This window comes from Hydra viridissima, unplaced genomic scaffold (genome assembly GCF_058129835.1).
Source record: "Hydra viridissima isolate aposymbiotic clone 2 unplaced genomic scaffold, HvirCarnegie_v1 scaffold_3, whole genome shotgun sequence".
Classification (NCBI taxonomy): Eukaryota; Metazoa; Cnidaria; class Hydrozoa; order Anthoathecata; family Hydridae; genus Hydra; species Hydra viridissima.
Window position 1 is genome coordinate 20009135 of NW_028324302.1, and position 17047 is coordinate 20026181.

Genomic DNA, 17047 nt, shown 5'->3' on the forward strand with positions numbered 1-17047 from the left:
AACGGAAATCTGGAATTTCTTTGAAAAAGAGGTGAATCAAAGTTCAGCAGGTGAAAGAGTCGTCCAATCAAAGTGTAAGTCCTGTCCGGCAGTTGTCAAGATTGCAGATCAAAACACTTCTAGGATGAGAATCCATTTTATTGGAAAGCATCCAGTTGATTTTGCCCAGATTGAATGAGACAAGCCAGAGAAGAAGAGGAAGGCTGGTGTTTTATGAGCTAGAAAAGGTAATAAAACAATTATGAAAAAAAAAAATTTTAATTGAGTATTTCTATGTTTAGAATGTTCAAAATTTAAACACCACAATCAACAACAGGCTTTAGCCGCTATGTAGCTTCCACATTGTGATATAAATGTTTAACAACATTATTTTAATTTTAAGGCTATGCGAGGAGGATGAGTCCTAAGAAAAGGATCATGGAGACAAGGTTCCTCTGGTCTTGGACCAAAGAGTAAAGTCAAGTAAACTGGGCAGTCCATCAACGACCAATCAGAACGAAAAGATGAATGCTTGGTTAAAATTTAAACCACAAGACAGGGATCAACGTCATAGTGATTGGAACTTCATAGATTCAAGATGCAACTTACCATTTAGCCTTGCTAAGCATGAAGGCTTCCAGAATCTGATTGTTTGTTTCAACCCAAAGATGCTGATCAAGTCTGCCACAGCATACTCACTTTTTAAGTAAGATATTTCATATATTGTACTTTTGGTTAAGTAAATAATTTTTGGATGGTTTCATTTGGTTTATGAGGAGAAAAAGTTTAAAGAATTTGTATAAGGTTTAAATCAAACTTAAAATTCTATACCCCTTAATTTTAATTGCACTGAAATTGACACCATAAGGTCCATGATGCCATTACTGCATTATTGTTATTTCTGAACAAGTTAGTAGCTCACTTTTTGATTTTAAAATCATTAGCTTCTAGACCAGCCCACGCAAATCGTTTGTTTTTTAAATAACTATAAATTAGCATAAACAGCAGTTTTTTATTAGTTTTTTCTTCTTTTAGGTTGCCATTAGTTTACAAAAACGTGAAAGAAGCAGTGGATCAAGTTCTGGAGAAAGAGTTACCAAAAAGTCCTGGATTTGCCATTTCTTCTGATATGTGGCAAAGTCGCAACAATAACGCCTATTAAGCCATCACCCTCCACTCATGAATAAAAACTTCAACTTCCGTATGTTTGTTATTGATCACCATTTTCTGGATGCCATATTGCAGAAGCTATTGCAAACAGACTTGATCAGTAAGTAAATTTTTATAGAACTTTTTTAAAACTTAAAATAGTGGTACTTATACTTATAATTTAACTTACTATTACTAAGTACGCTAATTACCTAGTACTTGTTGTTTTGCTGTTGTATAAATTTTGTAAAATTAACATATTAGTGATATTAGCCCTTAAAAATAATATTTTTATACCTATAATTATAATTTTATAATATAGTATTGTAACTAAAGGTATTAAGTTGTTTAATGTAAATTCTAATTTGTATAATATTATACTTATTAATTTTTTGTTTATTTTTAGGAATGGCTCAGAGATTCCCAGAAATGCCTGAGACAGCTATGTTGTCTGTGTTCATGACTCAGCTTTTGACATGAATGCAGCCATCCCTAAATGCAAGTTTGTTTACGAGTCTCTGCTCTGTGCTGATCACCTTTTGAACATGGTTGCGGAAGGTGCAACTAAAGAAGCTAAGTCAGTTGAAGGTTTTGATCTGAAATCAGCCAAAAAGCCACAAAATTGTCATCTCAATGCCAAAAGTCCTCTTTGTTACACCAGCGAATCAAGAAGGAGGTTCAAAACATGTTAGATGACAGCGACACAGTTGACAAGGCGGAATTATAGTATATCAAAATCATCTCACCTGTCAAAACCCGCTGGAACTCCACATTAATTATGATTGATAGTATTTTAAGGATGAGAAGACCTTTGAGCTCAATCAAGGACAATCCAGGTTCTGACCCTAACAAACTTGTACTCGCTATTCTCAGTGAGGATGAGTTTGACCTCTTTGACGAAAATCTCGGACATTTCAGAAAGCCTCTCAACTGACAAGAAAGTCTCAATTCACAGAGTTATCTCTCATCTGTATAGATTGATATACTGACTTCTGCAAGCTATTTGTGGTGGCCTGTCTCCTACTGCTGAGATGTTTTTCCGAAAACTAGTCAAAGTCATTGATTTCTGGTTTCTTGAATCTGAAGCAATCAACTTTTACTATTTAGTCGGCAACTTGCAGAATCCTCTTTACAAGAGTAAGGCTTTGAAAATGATTGGTAGATTTGATGAGGCCTATGACGCTCTTATTACACAATTTCAGAATCGTCAAGAATGGATCCACGCAACAGAAGAGACTAAAGCCCGGAAACTAAAAGCGGCAAGATCTCAAAGGTTCTCAACCTCATGACGACCCTTTCTTTGATTTGGCTAGTGAAATCCTAGTTAGAGTTACTTCCAACCCAGCTGCTAAGTCCTCCATTACTATTGCATGGGAAATGTACCTCAAGGTACCTGCAGTCACTGGATTGGATATTTTGGGCTTCTGGAGGACCAAAAAACACAAGTTTCAATTTGTTGGCAGAATCTGCAAGAAGATGGCTTTGTATGCCTGCACTTACTGCTTCATCATAAAGAGCTTTTAGTGTTGGAGGTACTAAAGTCTCCTACCAACGAACCAAGTTGCAGCCAGAAAAATTGGAAAAACTCTTGTACATCCAGCAAAACTATGGCACAGTCATGATCAAGAAATGGTTGCTGACTTCTGCTAAAGAACAATCTAATGAAGCTGCTGCCCTTTAAGGACCTCCCTCTCTGTCTACTGCTACCTCTCGTGCCTGTACTCCAAATGTGGTTGAATTTTTTTATGAATTTAAAAGGCACCTATGGTATTTTTCAGAATGCTTGATTGACTTGACTTTTTTCGACCCCTGCGTTAATGTTCATGCAAAATGCGTCGTGGTTCAGAATCTTAAATGTACCAAAAAAAAGTCACGAAAGATAATTGAAGACAAAACATTCTAATTAAAAAACCCATTGGAATCATACGTTACAAGCTGAACATCTTATCTTCTTTACCTTCTCATCAACAACGGAGCAGAAAAGGCTAAGGTTTTTCTCTCAATGCCATCCGTACTTTGGCAAATGGATCCAATTTATTTTCAGTTCAGGGAAAATGCCATGCAAATGAAAGTAGTTAATGACTACGCGGAGAGAGGGGTTGCTTCAATCTAGATCTTCAACTCTTCGATAAGCAATACCTTTTGCAGGTTTTCAGCACTCAACGGACAGTCTTTCCAGAGCCATCAAAGCGTCTGTTGAAAAAAGTCTCTAAATAAACAATACCTTACATTACAATTTATGATCTTTTCAGTGCTATGTTCGTTCAAACATTATAATGTTACTTTAACAATATGTTCTACTTATTTTCTTTGAGGCACATCATAAAGCTCAATACCATTTTTATCTATTGATTGCAGAGCACAGAACAACAGAACTCAGAATATTGTCTTTTTTGAACGATTTACAGCAGAAACTCAAACCTCATTAGTGAGAGTGCGAACATTTGATAATGAGATTGGTTTCCACTCTCAGATGGGAAAGAACAACTTGAAAAATTTCAATGAACCCTCTCCCACATAAGAACCAATACCCTTTGCCGCATCGTGTGAGAATTTCAGCCGTGAACCTCCTCCTGAATATTTCTCGCAACGTTTACTTATTACTGTTTCTAAACTTAACAATAAATATACTCGTAACAGATGTTTAATAACGAAATACTTAGTGTTGTTAATACATTATTTTTAATCATGTAAAAACTATAACTAGTTGTCTGAAATACATTTAAAAAATTCATAAAATCTGTTCTCCGTTTATCAACCTTAACAATACAACATTTCTCAACTTGAATTTTTAAGGGAATAAAATAATATTTTGTTACAGATTCGGTGATGAACACATCACCGACAGATTTTAATGTTCATTAATCTTAGTTCTTTTTTAGCCGGCTTGTGAGCTAAGCGTAGTTGGTCTAAATCAATACTTTTTAAAGAAGTCATACAATGTGGATTGAAAAACAAAACACTGGAAATGCTATTACCTACGGCAACTCAAAAAATATGTAAATCTAGTAATAAGACATTTAATTATTTCTTAATACTAAAACATTAGATTACAAATTTGAAGTATGTAATTTATGATAAATGTATCATAGATGGCTAAGATATTTACTAAAAAAAAAAAAAGTCTCTTTCATGAGTCCAAAAGATTTAAGTTTTTAATTTGGGCTTGAATTTGTTGAAAAATAGGTAACGGTAACTGTAGTTTGATTTTTGTTTTTTTTTTAATTTGCAATGTTGTGTCATCCTAATATATATGACGTGGCTTTAAAATTATTTGGTGCCTAAAGATTCTTTTAAAACTTGTTTAAAGTACCATACAATTACACCAACTTTTTTACTGTATTTATACATTTATTAAGGTAAACGTTCATAATTTTTTTATTGCGCTCTGAATAATGTAAAACCAGGAGTAATTCTAAGTTAAAACTATACTTTGTTATGTAAACTGTTAGGTATAAATGAACTATTAACTTTTTTCAGGCAGCAAATTTTATTGTTCAATTAAGATATATCTTTTTAAAAAGTATATGTTTAACAAGTATATATTCTAAGTTTATATACTTATTACTTTTTTCTTTTTTTTTGTTTTTTATTCTTTCTTATTCAGTCAGTAGTACATTTTTATCTCAATGTTTATCTTCGTGTTACTAAATTTTTTTTGTAACCTTTTATGAAAGTTAGTCAAACAACTTTTCTTGATACAACATCTATCTGTAGGGAAGGATAGGTAGGAGTGAGCCACGGGTTGGATTGAATATTTGATCTCATAGCTAAAAGTCAGCTTTCTATTAGATGTCGGCGCGGATAACTGTGTTAACGGTCTATTTAACTTTTCCGCGCAAAAGTAAAATTTCAGTACTTTTTGAAATTTGTTTAAAAAACATGTTGGCTTTTCTTTCGGGACATCCATAATTTTAATGCATAAACCACGTACTTATTTTACATTTAACATTTTAATTCAGCTGCACACTTGGGGAGAAATGAGCCATTTATTCTCGGGCAGGACTGAACTGCGGCAAAGTTGCTTTCAGTAAAGTTTACGTTAAAAAAGTTTGTCTTCAGCGTAAAAATCTTACCAAATTTAATTTTTAATATTTCTATATGAACCTCGTGTGCAACTTTAAAGATTTATTTTCGCTTCGTGTTACAATGCCTCGAGTGCATAGAACAATTACTTAAAAAGCAAAAACTTCCGGAAAAATTATGAAAGAGGCTTAAAATTTATTAAAAAGAAAAAAAGTATTAGAAAAACTGAAATGACTTTTAAAATCCCATATACAATGCTTTGTCGTTATCGGAAAAATATTTTGGTCGATGAAAATTTAAGACTCAAACCAAACGATTTCTTTACATATATTTACATATATACAATTCAGCTGCTTGTTTATATATAATTATACTACTTTTGAACATCTTAACCCAGCAAACATGTCAGCGTTGATTCAACGTTGAAAACCGGTCGCAAAAGATGTTGCGGAAACGTTGACAAAGTAACCGATTTTGCAAAGATATGTAACGTTGTTAAAGTCACGTTGATTAAATGTTGTTGCGTAACGTTGAAAAAACGTTACTAAAAGACGTTACAAAAATGTCGCAACTAAACGTTGAAAAAATGTTACTACAAAAGCGTTGCATAAACGTCGCAACATAACGTTGAAAAAACGTTATTAAAAAAGCGTTGCTTAAACGTTGTTAAAGCAGTCGATTTTGCAAGGATTTGTAACGTTGATCGTAAAACGTCGATTTAACGTTACTCTAAGACGTCGAATAAAGGTTGAAATATAACGTTGAATCAACGCTTATATATATATATATATATATATATATATATATATATATATATATATATATATATATATATATATATATATATATATATATATATATATATATCTTGAAATGGCAAATAAATATATATATCTTGAATTGGCAAATAAAACAAAATTGTTTGTTGTACTCTACACTTGCAATATTTCCAAAATCGATTTTTAATACAACAGTAATATAGAATGATAAATATAAAAAAAGCCTAAAATATACAATTCATAGATATATATAAAAATATAAATACTTTTTTAAAGATTTATATGTGTGAGTGTCTGTATATATTTATACAATATATAAAAATACATTTTACAGGACATCGTATCGATAAGCCAGGATATCATTGAGATACAGAATCTAAACCAAAAAATAAAACTTTTATCATTAGTGGTCTGAGAGCTAATGTAAAAAAAAAATTATAATGAATTAGTATGATTATTAATAAATTTATAAAGTAAAAACGAATATATATATATATATATATATATATATATATATATATATATATATATATATATATATATATATATATATATATATATATATAACAAACTTTTACTATCATCAGTTTCTCTGAAGCAATCTAATTAGCTGACTGTAGTTGCTTAAATTTGAAAAGCTTGAATAAAACAATTTATAATACAATGAAAGATTAAACAAATAAACATATATTTAAGAAAAAGCGCTTTACACAAGACACAAACAAAATCATATCACATATCCTAAAATGTCATTAAAAAACTCTAAACTTCCGATTACTGCTTTCTAGAAAAATTTATTGGCAAATCTTTCAGAATTGATTTTACAGCTTCATAAATCCCTGCTTCAGCTGGGTATCTTTTTGAGACACTCTTTAAAATATAAAATTCAAACTTAAATGCTATTAGTAAAAATCTGCATACTTAAAAAGTTTAAACAAAACATATTACCAACTCAAACACGATACAATTTTGTCTTTGAAAAAGCAAACTTTTGTTTGGTTTTGTTCATGGAATTGATTTGTCCCTTCATGTTTAACAAACAGCGCAACTCAATCGTTAACAGTCTAAAAAGTTAGTAATTATTTGAATCAATATTTACAATATTGTACAATGCAACATTCATGCTACAAGAAAGAAAGCATATAATGATATGCTTAAAAAAGCGTATAATTATATTTAATATAATAAATATATTTCGCAAACACTTTTTAAATAATCCAATGAAAACCATTGCCATTTTTGCTTGGAAAGGTGTAGAAAATTGACCTACCGCTAAATAACACATTTTACGTTATCTTTTAAGTTAACTCCACCAATTTTCGCTATTTGCGATACCTGCTTTCAAAAAAATCTTTAATCAATGCTTAAATAATTATATAAAATAAGGCAATCTTTTATAAAATCCCTTATATTTTTAAACAAATTAAAAAACATTGAAACTTGAAAAAACAAAAAGTATGTATAGAATGACAAATTATAATAAATAAAATAAAATTATATTCTTTAATCAACTTTTCAGTTAATAATATAAATGAATTTACCATGACAATATAAAGAAAAAATTCAAACTAGCAATAGCAACAGGGTAACTTACCCATTTAGAAAAAATGACACTGTCATTTAATGTAGTATCTAGCTCAATAAGTTGTTCTATTGAACTCAATGCACTTGTTTGCAGATCTTCGCATATATCTGAAGAAACATTTTGAAGATCCTTTACCATATTTTCAATTTCTAAAAGTTGTTTGAAAACCTTTTTCTGAAATTCTAAAAAAAAAAAATGCAATTTATTAAGCATGTATGTACATTTTTTTTTTAAATACATACAACTCTTTTTTTTTTTATTCTTTACCATATAAAAAACAAAGAAAAGACAAATCCAAAAAGAAACACAATTATTCACAAAGATAATTACTCACATTCTTCTTCAGATTCCTCATTCCAGAGTCATGAAACTAAATCCTTCACATGCTTCTTTATCTATTAATAATTATTTAGTAAAATAAATATAAACCATAAATGTAAAAACTAAAATGTAGAATAAGTGTAAACAGATTACAATATATATCTAGGCAATAATAATAAAATAAACAGACTCAAAATATTACTTATCCCAAATTAGAAAGAAAAAAGTTTATTTGATATTGCACTTTACTATTAATATAAAACATTAATAATAGTTTTTTTTATTCCTATTTAACAATTAATATAGCAATGAATACAGTAAAAATAACCAACTATCTTTTACCCAACAAGATGGAACAACTGCCTCTGTTTCAATCTTATTTTCAAAATAAACAACTTAAGCCCAAGATTGTGAAGCCATTATAATAGATTATCTAAATGGATATCTTTATATATATATATATATATATATATATATATATATATATATATATATATATATATATATATATATATATATATATATATATATATATATATATATATATATATATATATATAATTTATGTGTATATATACAAATAGCTGTCATCAGTGGCGTACCTAGGGTAAATAGCGCCTGGGGCAAACACCGATCTCGCGCCCCTCTTCCCCCACATAAAGTGCTTAATTACAATTTTTTAATAAATGATGACACAAACTTTATTTTATATAATATATTTATTTTATATGATATATTATTTCTTAATTTATTTTATATAATTCTCGCTTATTGTATCGCAACCAAGTCTCTTTTGCGCCCCTTTCAGGCTGGCGCCCATGGCACGTCCCCTGCCTGCCCTACCCTAGATACGCCACTAGCTGTCATGTTTTGAAAATGTTTGAGGCAGAATTTTCTTTTAATAGTTTACTACTCCAACAACTAATTTAAAAATGTCCAAAGTTTGCTACTGACTGAGCTGAAATTCATTTTGTATAGATATTTATATACATTTATGTGAAATTTTAAAAAAAGCATGAATATATAATACAGACATACAAACACACAATGTGTCTTTAAAGTTAAGTCTGTTAACAGACTAAATTTAGTCTGACTTATTATATTTTATAAGCTTTGATATTACTTTGTACATCTGAACATTACTAAAATAAAGTACTATTTATAACTAAGAAATAACTTTTTTTAAAAAGTTGAGCATTTTATTAAAATGGTCAACTTAAAATAAAATAAAAATATAGACAAAAATAACCTGAATAAATAGAATTTACCCTGAGATTTATGTATATTATATACACTTTGATATAAAATCTAAAAGTTTTAAATTAGTCGCATTAAAAATAGGTTATAAAATATAACTTTAAAATATTTTTTATACCATCTGCATGCATTCTATTAAGTTTTCCTTGCCTTTCCACTACGGCAAATTATTTTAGTAATGGCTACATCAATGAGACAAAAATTGTCAATGTGCTACTTCCTCAACGTTGCGAAAGCAACGTTTTATTAACGTTGGCAAAAAAACACTTTTTCAACGTTTTTTAATAACCACATTTTCAACGTTGGTATATGTAACGTTGAATAAACGTTGTTTTATAGATAGCTTAAATACGTTGAAAAAGCAGCTAATGTGTAACGTTGATAAACCTTAAACTTTGGGACGTTTTTACTGTGATTATTTGCGTACTTTTATTCAACGTTGAATAAACGCGATTTTTTGAGAAGATAATATACGTTGAAATTTAAACGCTTTTTCAACGTTGAAAATGTAACGTTTAAAAAGCGGTTTATTTTTAACATTGATAAAGCATAAATTTTGAAACGTTTTTAAAGTGGCTAATTGCGTAAAGTGATTCCACGTTGAATAAACGTTTTATTTTGAGAAGCTAAATTACGTTACAATTTCAACGCTTATTCAACGTTTCAATTTACCGCGATTTAGTATACAAAAACGGACATTGATTCAACGTTGAAAAGACGTTGTTTTTGTCACTGTAACGCTTTTTCTACGCTGCGACCGGTTTTCAACGTTGATTCAACGCTGACATGTTTGCTGGGAATATTTGCAAACTATTTTTTGCCATTGCAGTTGTTTGTTTGATAGTACATACACAGTAAGTAACGCAGAATGTGACCCAACTTTATTTCTTGTAGTTTACACCTTTTGTTTATTTCATTAAATAAACTTACAATGGTGTTGAAATTTATTGTCACATTGTTAGTTATGGTTTAATCCTTAATGACAAAGTGTTTGTTACTTATCTAATTTTCAATGAATTAATTCAGGCAAGACCTTACTTTAACTTGCTGGTAAATGAAGCTAATAGCTCACTCCTACCATTTGCATGGTTCACTCCTATCTGTTTCTAAGCTCAAAATCTGCCAGCAATTGTCTAACAATACAGTTGTCCCCTAAATATTAGAGTTAACCTAAAAAACAATGTTTGAGTTTTGATTTGAACTTAAGATGTTGGTTTAGTATATTCTAATTTTTGGGAAACGTAAAACACTTTCAGTTTACAGCATCAGCTGTTTAAATCAACAACAACTAATATCAAAAAGCCTGGTTAAAAACAACTGTAGGTTTATCCTAACTGCTGCCTGTTTGAAAAGTCATCTATATCACATGGTATCAATATATTTCAATTGTTGTTTTTTTACTCTTGATGCATTATTTCGATTGTACAAACTTAGTGTGGTAATTTTGCTAAAGGACAAACTGTGATTTGAATAAAAAGGAAATTCTCAAAGTTATCAAGAATTTGTGAATTATCCTCCAATACTAATGGTTTAGTGTGTGATAACAACAGCAAGACCTAATTAGTTTGAGGTTTTTTGGAAGGACTTTAAGATAAACGCTGCATACATAATTGAAGTTTTAGAGGTTAATGTTAAATTATACGTTAATTTAGGTGGTTATGCAATACTTCAGTAGAATGAGCATCATGTCTTACGGGAAAAGTTGACAATAGTAGGAGTAGAAATTCTACACATTTGGCCTTCGAGCTCGCCAGATTTTAATGCTATCGAATACTACTGGATCATAAGCACAAAGTTGCAGTCCACCACTCAACCTCTGAAATGGACTTGAAAAAGCATTTGACAACAGAGTTTCGAGAACAGAGTTTCGAGAACAGAGTTTCGAGAACAGAGTTTCGAGAACAGAGTTTCGAGAACAGAGTTTCGAGAACAGAGTTTCGAGAACAGAGTTTCGAGAACAGAGTTTCGAGAACAGAGTTTCGAGAACAGAGTTTCGAGAACAGAGTTTCGAGAACAGAGTTTCGAGAACAGAGTTTCGAGAACAGAGTTTCGAGAACAGAGTTTCGAGAACAGAGTTTCGAGAACAGAGTTTCGAGAACAGAGTTTCGAGAACAGAGTTTCGAGAACAGAGTTTCGAGAACAGAGTTTCGAGAACAGAGTTTCGAGAACAGAGTTTCGAGAACAGAGTTTCGAGAACAGAGTTTCGAGAACAGAGTTTCGAGAACAGAGTTTCGAGAACAGAGTTTCGAGAACAGAGTTTCGAGAACAGAGTTTCGAGAACAGAGTTTCGAGAACAGAGTTTCGAGAACAGAGTTTCGAGAACAGAGTTTCGAGAACAGAGTTTCGAGAACAGAGTTTCGAGAACAGAGTTTCGAGAACAGAGTTTCGAGAACAGAGTTTCGAGAACAGAGTTTCGAGAACAGAGTTTCGAGAACAGAGTTTCGAGAACAGAGTTTCGAGAACAGAGTTTCGAGAACAGAGTTTCGAGAACAGAGTTTCGAGAACAGAGTTTCGAGAACAGAGTTTCGAGAACAGAGTTTCGAGAACAGAGTTTCGAGAACAGAGTTTCGACAACAGAGTTTCGACAACAGAGTTTCGACAACAGAGTTTCGACAACAGAGTTTCGAGAACAGAGTTTCGAGAACAGAGTTTCGAGAACAGAGTTTCGAGAACAGAGTTTCGAGAACAGAGTTTCGAGAACAGAGTTTCGAGAACAGAGTTTCGAGAACAGAGTTTCGAGAACAGAGTTTCGAGAACAGAGTTTCGAGAACAGAGTTTCGAGAACAGAGTTTCGAGAACAGAGTTTCGAGAACAGAGTTTCGAGAACAGAGTTTCGAGAACAGAGTTTCGAGAACAGAGTTTCGAGAACAGAGTTTCGAGAACAGAGTTTCGAGAACAGAGTTTCGAGAACAGAGTTTCGACAACACAGTTTCGAGAACAGAGTTTCGAGAACAGAGTTTCGAGAACAGAGTTTCGACAACAGAGTTTCGAGAACAGAGTTTCGAGAACAGAGTTTCGAGAACAGAGTTTCGAGAACAGAGTTTCGACAACAGAGTTTCGAGAACAGAGTTTCGAGAACAGAGTTTCGAGAACAGAGTTTCGAGAACAGAGTTTCGACAACAGAGTTTCGAGAACAGAGTTTCGACAACAGAGTTTCGACAACAGAGTTTCGACAACAGAGTTTCGACAACAGAGAAATCTAAAGTAGTGCTGAGCACAAAATCCGGATCAATCCATATCCGGATTACCAATCCGGATTGATCCGGATTGAAACAAAAGTAACAACCCGTTTAATCCGGATTAAAATACCAAATCCGGATTATGATATAAATCCGGTTTATTCAAAAAAAAAAATACTTGGAAAAATTAAATATTAAATTTAAAAAACTCAACACTAATATAAACATTTGGTGAAAATTTATTTTTTTTCAATTTGTTACTAGTTGTAGGATAGAACTTGGGAGTTGGGTTTGGGACCTCCTAATAATTTTGATCAAAAACCCATGTTATATATTATCTATATTACAAGATGGGACATACATATACTTTTTAAAAATAACTTGAGAAAATGAAAAAAATATATTAATTGATTAGAAAAATCAATAAAATAAACTTTAACACCTTTGACTTTTTATTTTAAAACCACATGAGGTTAGATTTGGCTATGAATTGCATACAAATACGCACATAACATCTCCTTTTTTTATTACTAAAAATAGTAAATACCTACTTGCTACTTTCTAATTCCTAGTTCCTACCTCATAGGTGGGTATCTAATAATAATTGTGAAAAACTCGAAAACCCTGGTGTATTTGCTATTAGGGGTCTTATATTGAGTCGATTGTCAATACATCTGAGATCGTAATTCGAATTATTTAGGTTGATACTTGATAATAATGAAAAAATAGCTGAATATCTCAAAAACAATGAAGCCGGATTGGATTCGAAATCCGAATCAACGGATTGAATCCGAAATCCGAATCGACGGATTGGATCCGTGAATTCGGATAAAACGGATTGATCCGAAATTCGGATTAAATAATTGTAATCCGTAATCCGGATTGGTCAAAATAATGCTCAGCACTAATCTAAAGGTTAATGCATAAACCTTGAGCAGTGTGCCATTGTATATCGCCGCTGTTTTAAAAAACAAAGAATTTCCGACAAAATGTTAAACATGTATGTATTGTCATGAAAAATTACCATCCTAACAATGTAAAGTCAAAGAAATACGAAAGAGTAATTGCAGTTATTTATTTTGACTGTGTAAAATGTTGTTGTACAATAACAGCATGATAATTTTACAAAAAGCGCTTTTCATGGATGTTCTAACATAATTTCGCGTTCGATTTACACTTGCTCATATTCTACCGAAATCACTCAAATACTGATGTAAAAAAATCCACATAAACTATAGTTTTAAGATTTTCAGTTAAAAGATACAAGGAAACTACGACAATTTCTTCTTAGACCTTACGTTATTGCTTCCGAGCAGTGCAAATTTACAGCTTCTATGTGAAAAAGCTTTTAGATTGCCAAGAAGTTATACTTTGTAAAAGTCAAATTTTTCTTGCAATAGTCTGTATATTTTGCTTTTTGTCAGTCCTGAATTGGTCTGTATTTTTTTAATAGCCAACGGGATATTCTGTCTGTACTCTTCATTGTAAACAGGATCAAATAGTTCAATGAAAGCTTGATTCATCGTTCAAAGCAGTCGTTGACCGCACATAATCAGCTAACAAAATAAAAAAAGTTTTAAGTTGGTTAGCAAGCTTCAGAAAAATCCATGGCAGTTCAGTAAATATCTATATTTTTCCTTATTTAAAAACTTGGCTGAAAAAAACTATGAATTCTTGCGGACCAGTGTGACGAACAAGATTGTTTCATTTGTGTTATGTTCAGATTTTTCTTGAAATAAAGCATTTCATTAGGCTCAAAGAGTGAAGGAATATGTTGAGATCGCAGAATATTTGTAACTTTCTCCTTTTTATATTTCAACACTCTTGATCTGTGAGAAAAATTAGAACCAAGGTATGATACAAATCCTGCGTAAGTCTCTCCATTAAATTCTTTGGTCCTTTAAACTCTCTAGTACTTATTGAGCTCCTAGATTATAAGATTTTGCACATGTTCAATACTTAATCATCTGCCAGTATTTTTTAATGTTTTGAAAAGTAAAAAACGCATCATATTTTTGGAAAGACCTGTAAGGCTAAGGTTGCCCAAGTCGTACCCTCTAAGAAAAAACATGCATAACAACTGAGTATTTAGCAAGTATGTAAAATCTGTATTTGGTATTCGATTCTAGCGTAAATATATCTTTTATTCATGAAAATAACTCTGAAAAAAATTTGTGTTGTCATATAAGTTTATTAAGATTTCAAAAACATTGCTTGGGTACGACTTACAAAACTAGTGTCCTGAGTGGCAAATCCTACGGCCTAAGTCATACTTTTCAAAATATACAACTATTAGGTTTTTATTTAGAATGAATTATTTAGAATGCTCATTTGATTAAGAATTAAAATTCAATAACAAAACAAAACAAAAAAAAGAATTCAATAATGAATTAATTTCTCTCTTCTTAGTACAGGCATCACACACATAATTCTTTGTTTTATTGTTAACTTCTGGGCATAGATCATGTACCCATAACTTACATTTCAGGTATTGAATCATATTTTCCTTTCGATCTTCTGCACAAAGACAACAAAACCAATATTCTATGTCTATAGTTGGATTGCCTTTCTTTTTTCTTGCATTTTTCTTTCTCTACATTGCATTTTTTACATTTCCTTTATTCACACTTGACGTTTTTCCGCCTACTGGAGTTATGCTTGTACAACTTCTCTTTATTATATTTGGAACTAGATGTAAAAAATTTAACTGTTATTTTATTTGGTTTGAAGTTGAAGGGCTTGTTATAAGATCCACAGTTGCTTCCTCTTCTTGGGTTTCTTGTGTTGTGTCATGTGCTAGAGGAGTTTCATTACGTATAACATGGTTTACAGTTGTGCGCAATGAATCTTTAGTCATTAAATCTTCCATTAGACGGCAAAAATCTTCATCTTGAAATTCATGTGTCTTGCATGGCCAAACAACAGTAGGTTCATGGTCATTTGAAGTAATATCCTTAAGAAGAGATTTTGTGTACGCAATCCACAATAGCTATGACTGTACTTTGTTTAGTTTTGTTGCTTGGATTATTTCTTAACCAAGAAGATAAAGCTTAGTTATTATTGGAAATTAGAGATTTGAAAAAAGATTTGTTGGAGGTTGAGAGGTTGGAGACGATGCGCTGTGTTTGCAGGAAAAGATAATAATGCTATACTCACAAGTAGATCAATATCTTCGATATTTTTTGTATGCGTTGAGTGCCTAAACAAAAGAATTGGTAATTGTTTTTTGACTTTTTTTCCAACATGATATATTTGATGAAATGCTTTTAACCATTCAATAAAAACTCTAATGTTACACATCCGGTCTTAGAACATCCAAAAACAGTTCCCGGTTGGGCTTTTTTTTTAAAGCAATTGTTCATCCATGCACGTTTAAATATTTTCACATGCAGCATGAAACCATTTGTAATTGCCCCAACCTGATGCTTGCCTTTTTAACAGCTACTGTAAATAGTAATGTACGGTGGATAACCTTGCTTCATCAATCTAATAAATCTGGTTTGCAATTAAACTATATTCGTCTAATATAAATTCATATTTATCAAAGAATTTACAACCTATTTCTTTATTGAAAGCTTTTGTCCAGGCCATTAATGTTGCCTCTTGAGTACGTAGACTAAGGAAGGATTATCGTTCATAAATTTATAGTACCACTTCTTCTCCGCAATTTCTTTTCCTCTCTGATAAAATACATTTATCATCATAAAGTAAATGATGTCACCATATCCTCCATCTATCTAGGGTTTCTTTAGAGCAACAAAGATGCAGTTTTAAGGATATGCTTCTTTTTTACATGATACAATAATTTGATCTCGAGAATTGCGTACAATACAGATTTCGATGTTGGTATTTTTGTCAAACAGAAATCTGCATTACTAAAATTAAATTTAGATCAAAGTATAAATGAAAATGCTTATAAACGTATAATTGCTTTACCATCATTTTCATTTTTACAAAACTACATACTGAAGTGTAATATTCTTTACAAAGATTTGACCACTTAAAATCACGTTTCTCGAAGAATAAATTTAATCTTAATCCTACCTGAAAACTACGAAAATTTCTTATTCATTTATTACGAGCCATGTTACAAAAAGCTTTTGTAAGACTTTTTTCCTCTTCAAAAAAAAAGCAAACCTAAATATTGATTTTGTCATGGTAATATGTATACTTTTAAATTCTGCTTTCGATACAGTACTTACAAGTTTTTAAACTAAACTTATCTTACTTTAAAAAGTAATCTTAAAAGGCAAATATTTTTTTCATGCTTTTGTGAAGAGCTAAACTTCGTCAGTAAAACTTTAAAAATCAACTTGTTTAAGTTTTATTGACAGTAAACTGTTTTGAGATGACGCTTTATTAATCGATGCTTGTTTATTTTTGTTTTTTATAACTTATAGTAAGTATAAGATATTAAATAGATATATAAAATTAACTTCAAAAAGCATCAAAAATAAATCATATTTTGACCTCAGGTCTAGGAAAACATAGAGCAAGCAAACAAGAGAATATAAAAACGTGCAAAAAAATCCAAAGCAATATTTTATTTTATTTTTGTCTTTTTTTTTGTGGTGAGGAGGATGGCTTTTTTATTCAATTGAGAGAGAAATCGTTAAATTCAAATATTAATCAATATCTACTAAGCTAGTACATTAAGGGGATTTATCCTGGTCTATTTAATGCACATTTTAACACCACTAATAAAATAAGAGTAATTTGAAGCGTATAGAAAAAAATTTCGGATTTAGCTCAAGTTTAAAAAAAAATTAGCT

General features: G+C 31.1%; 1 long non-coding RNA gene across 4 annotated transcripts; it reads right to left on the reverse strand.

Moving 5' to 3' along the window:
- Window positions 1-6084: 6084 nt before the first annotated feature.
- Window positions 6085-9673, reverse strand: LOC149891353 (uncharacterized). Of its 4 annotated transcripts, none has more exons than XR_016450942.1 (7): window positions 9215-9672; window positions 8182-8272; window positions 7853-7913; window positions 7528-7700; window positions 7204-7271; window positions 6899-6997; window positions 6085-6309 (listed from the first exon to the last, which is right to left on the reverse strand). It is a non-coding gene; the product is annotated as an uncharacterized LOC149891353 (long non-coding RNA). The 4 variants fall into 4 exon arrangements; XR_016450941.1 differs by having other exon boundaries at window positions 6512-6997; XR_016450944.1 differs by having other exon boundaries at window positions 6512-6997; window positions 7204-7268; window positions 9215-9649.
- Between the last annotated feature and the right edge of the window lie 7374 nt (window positions 9674-17047).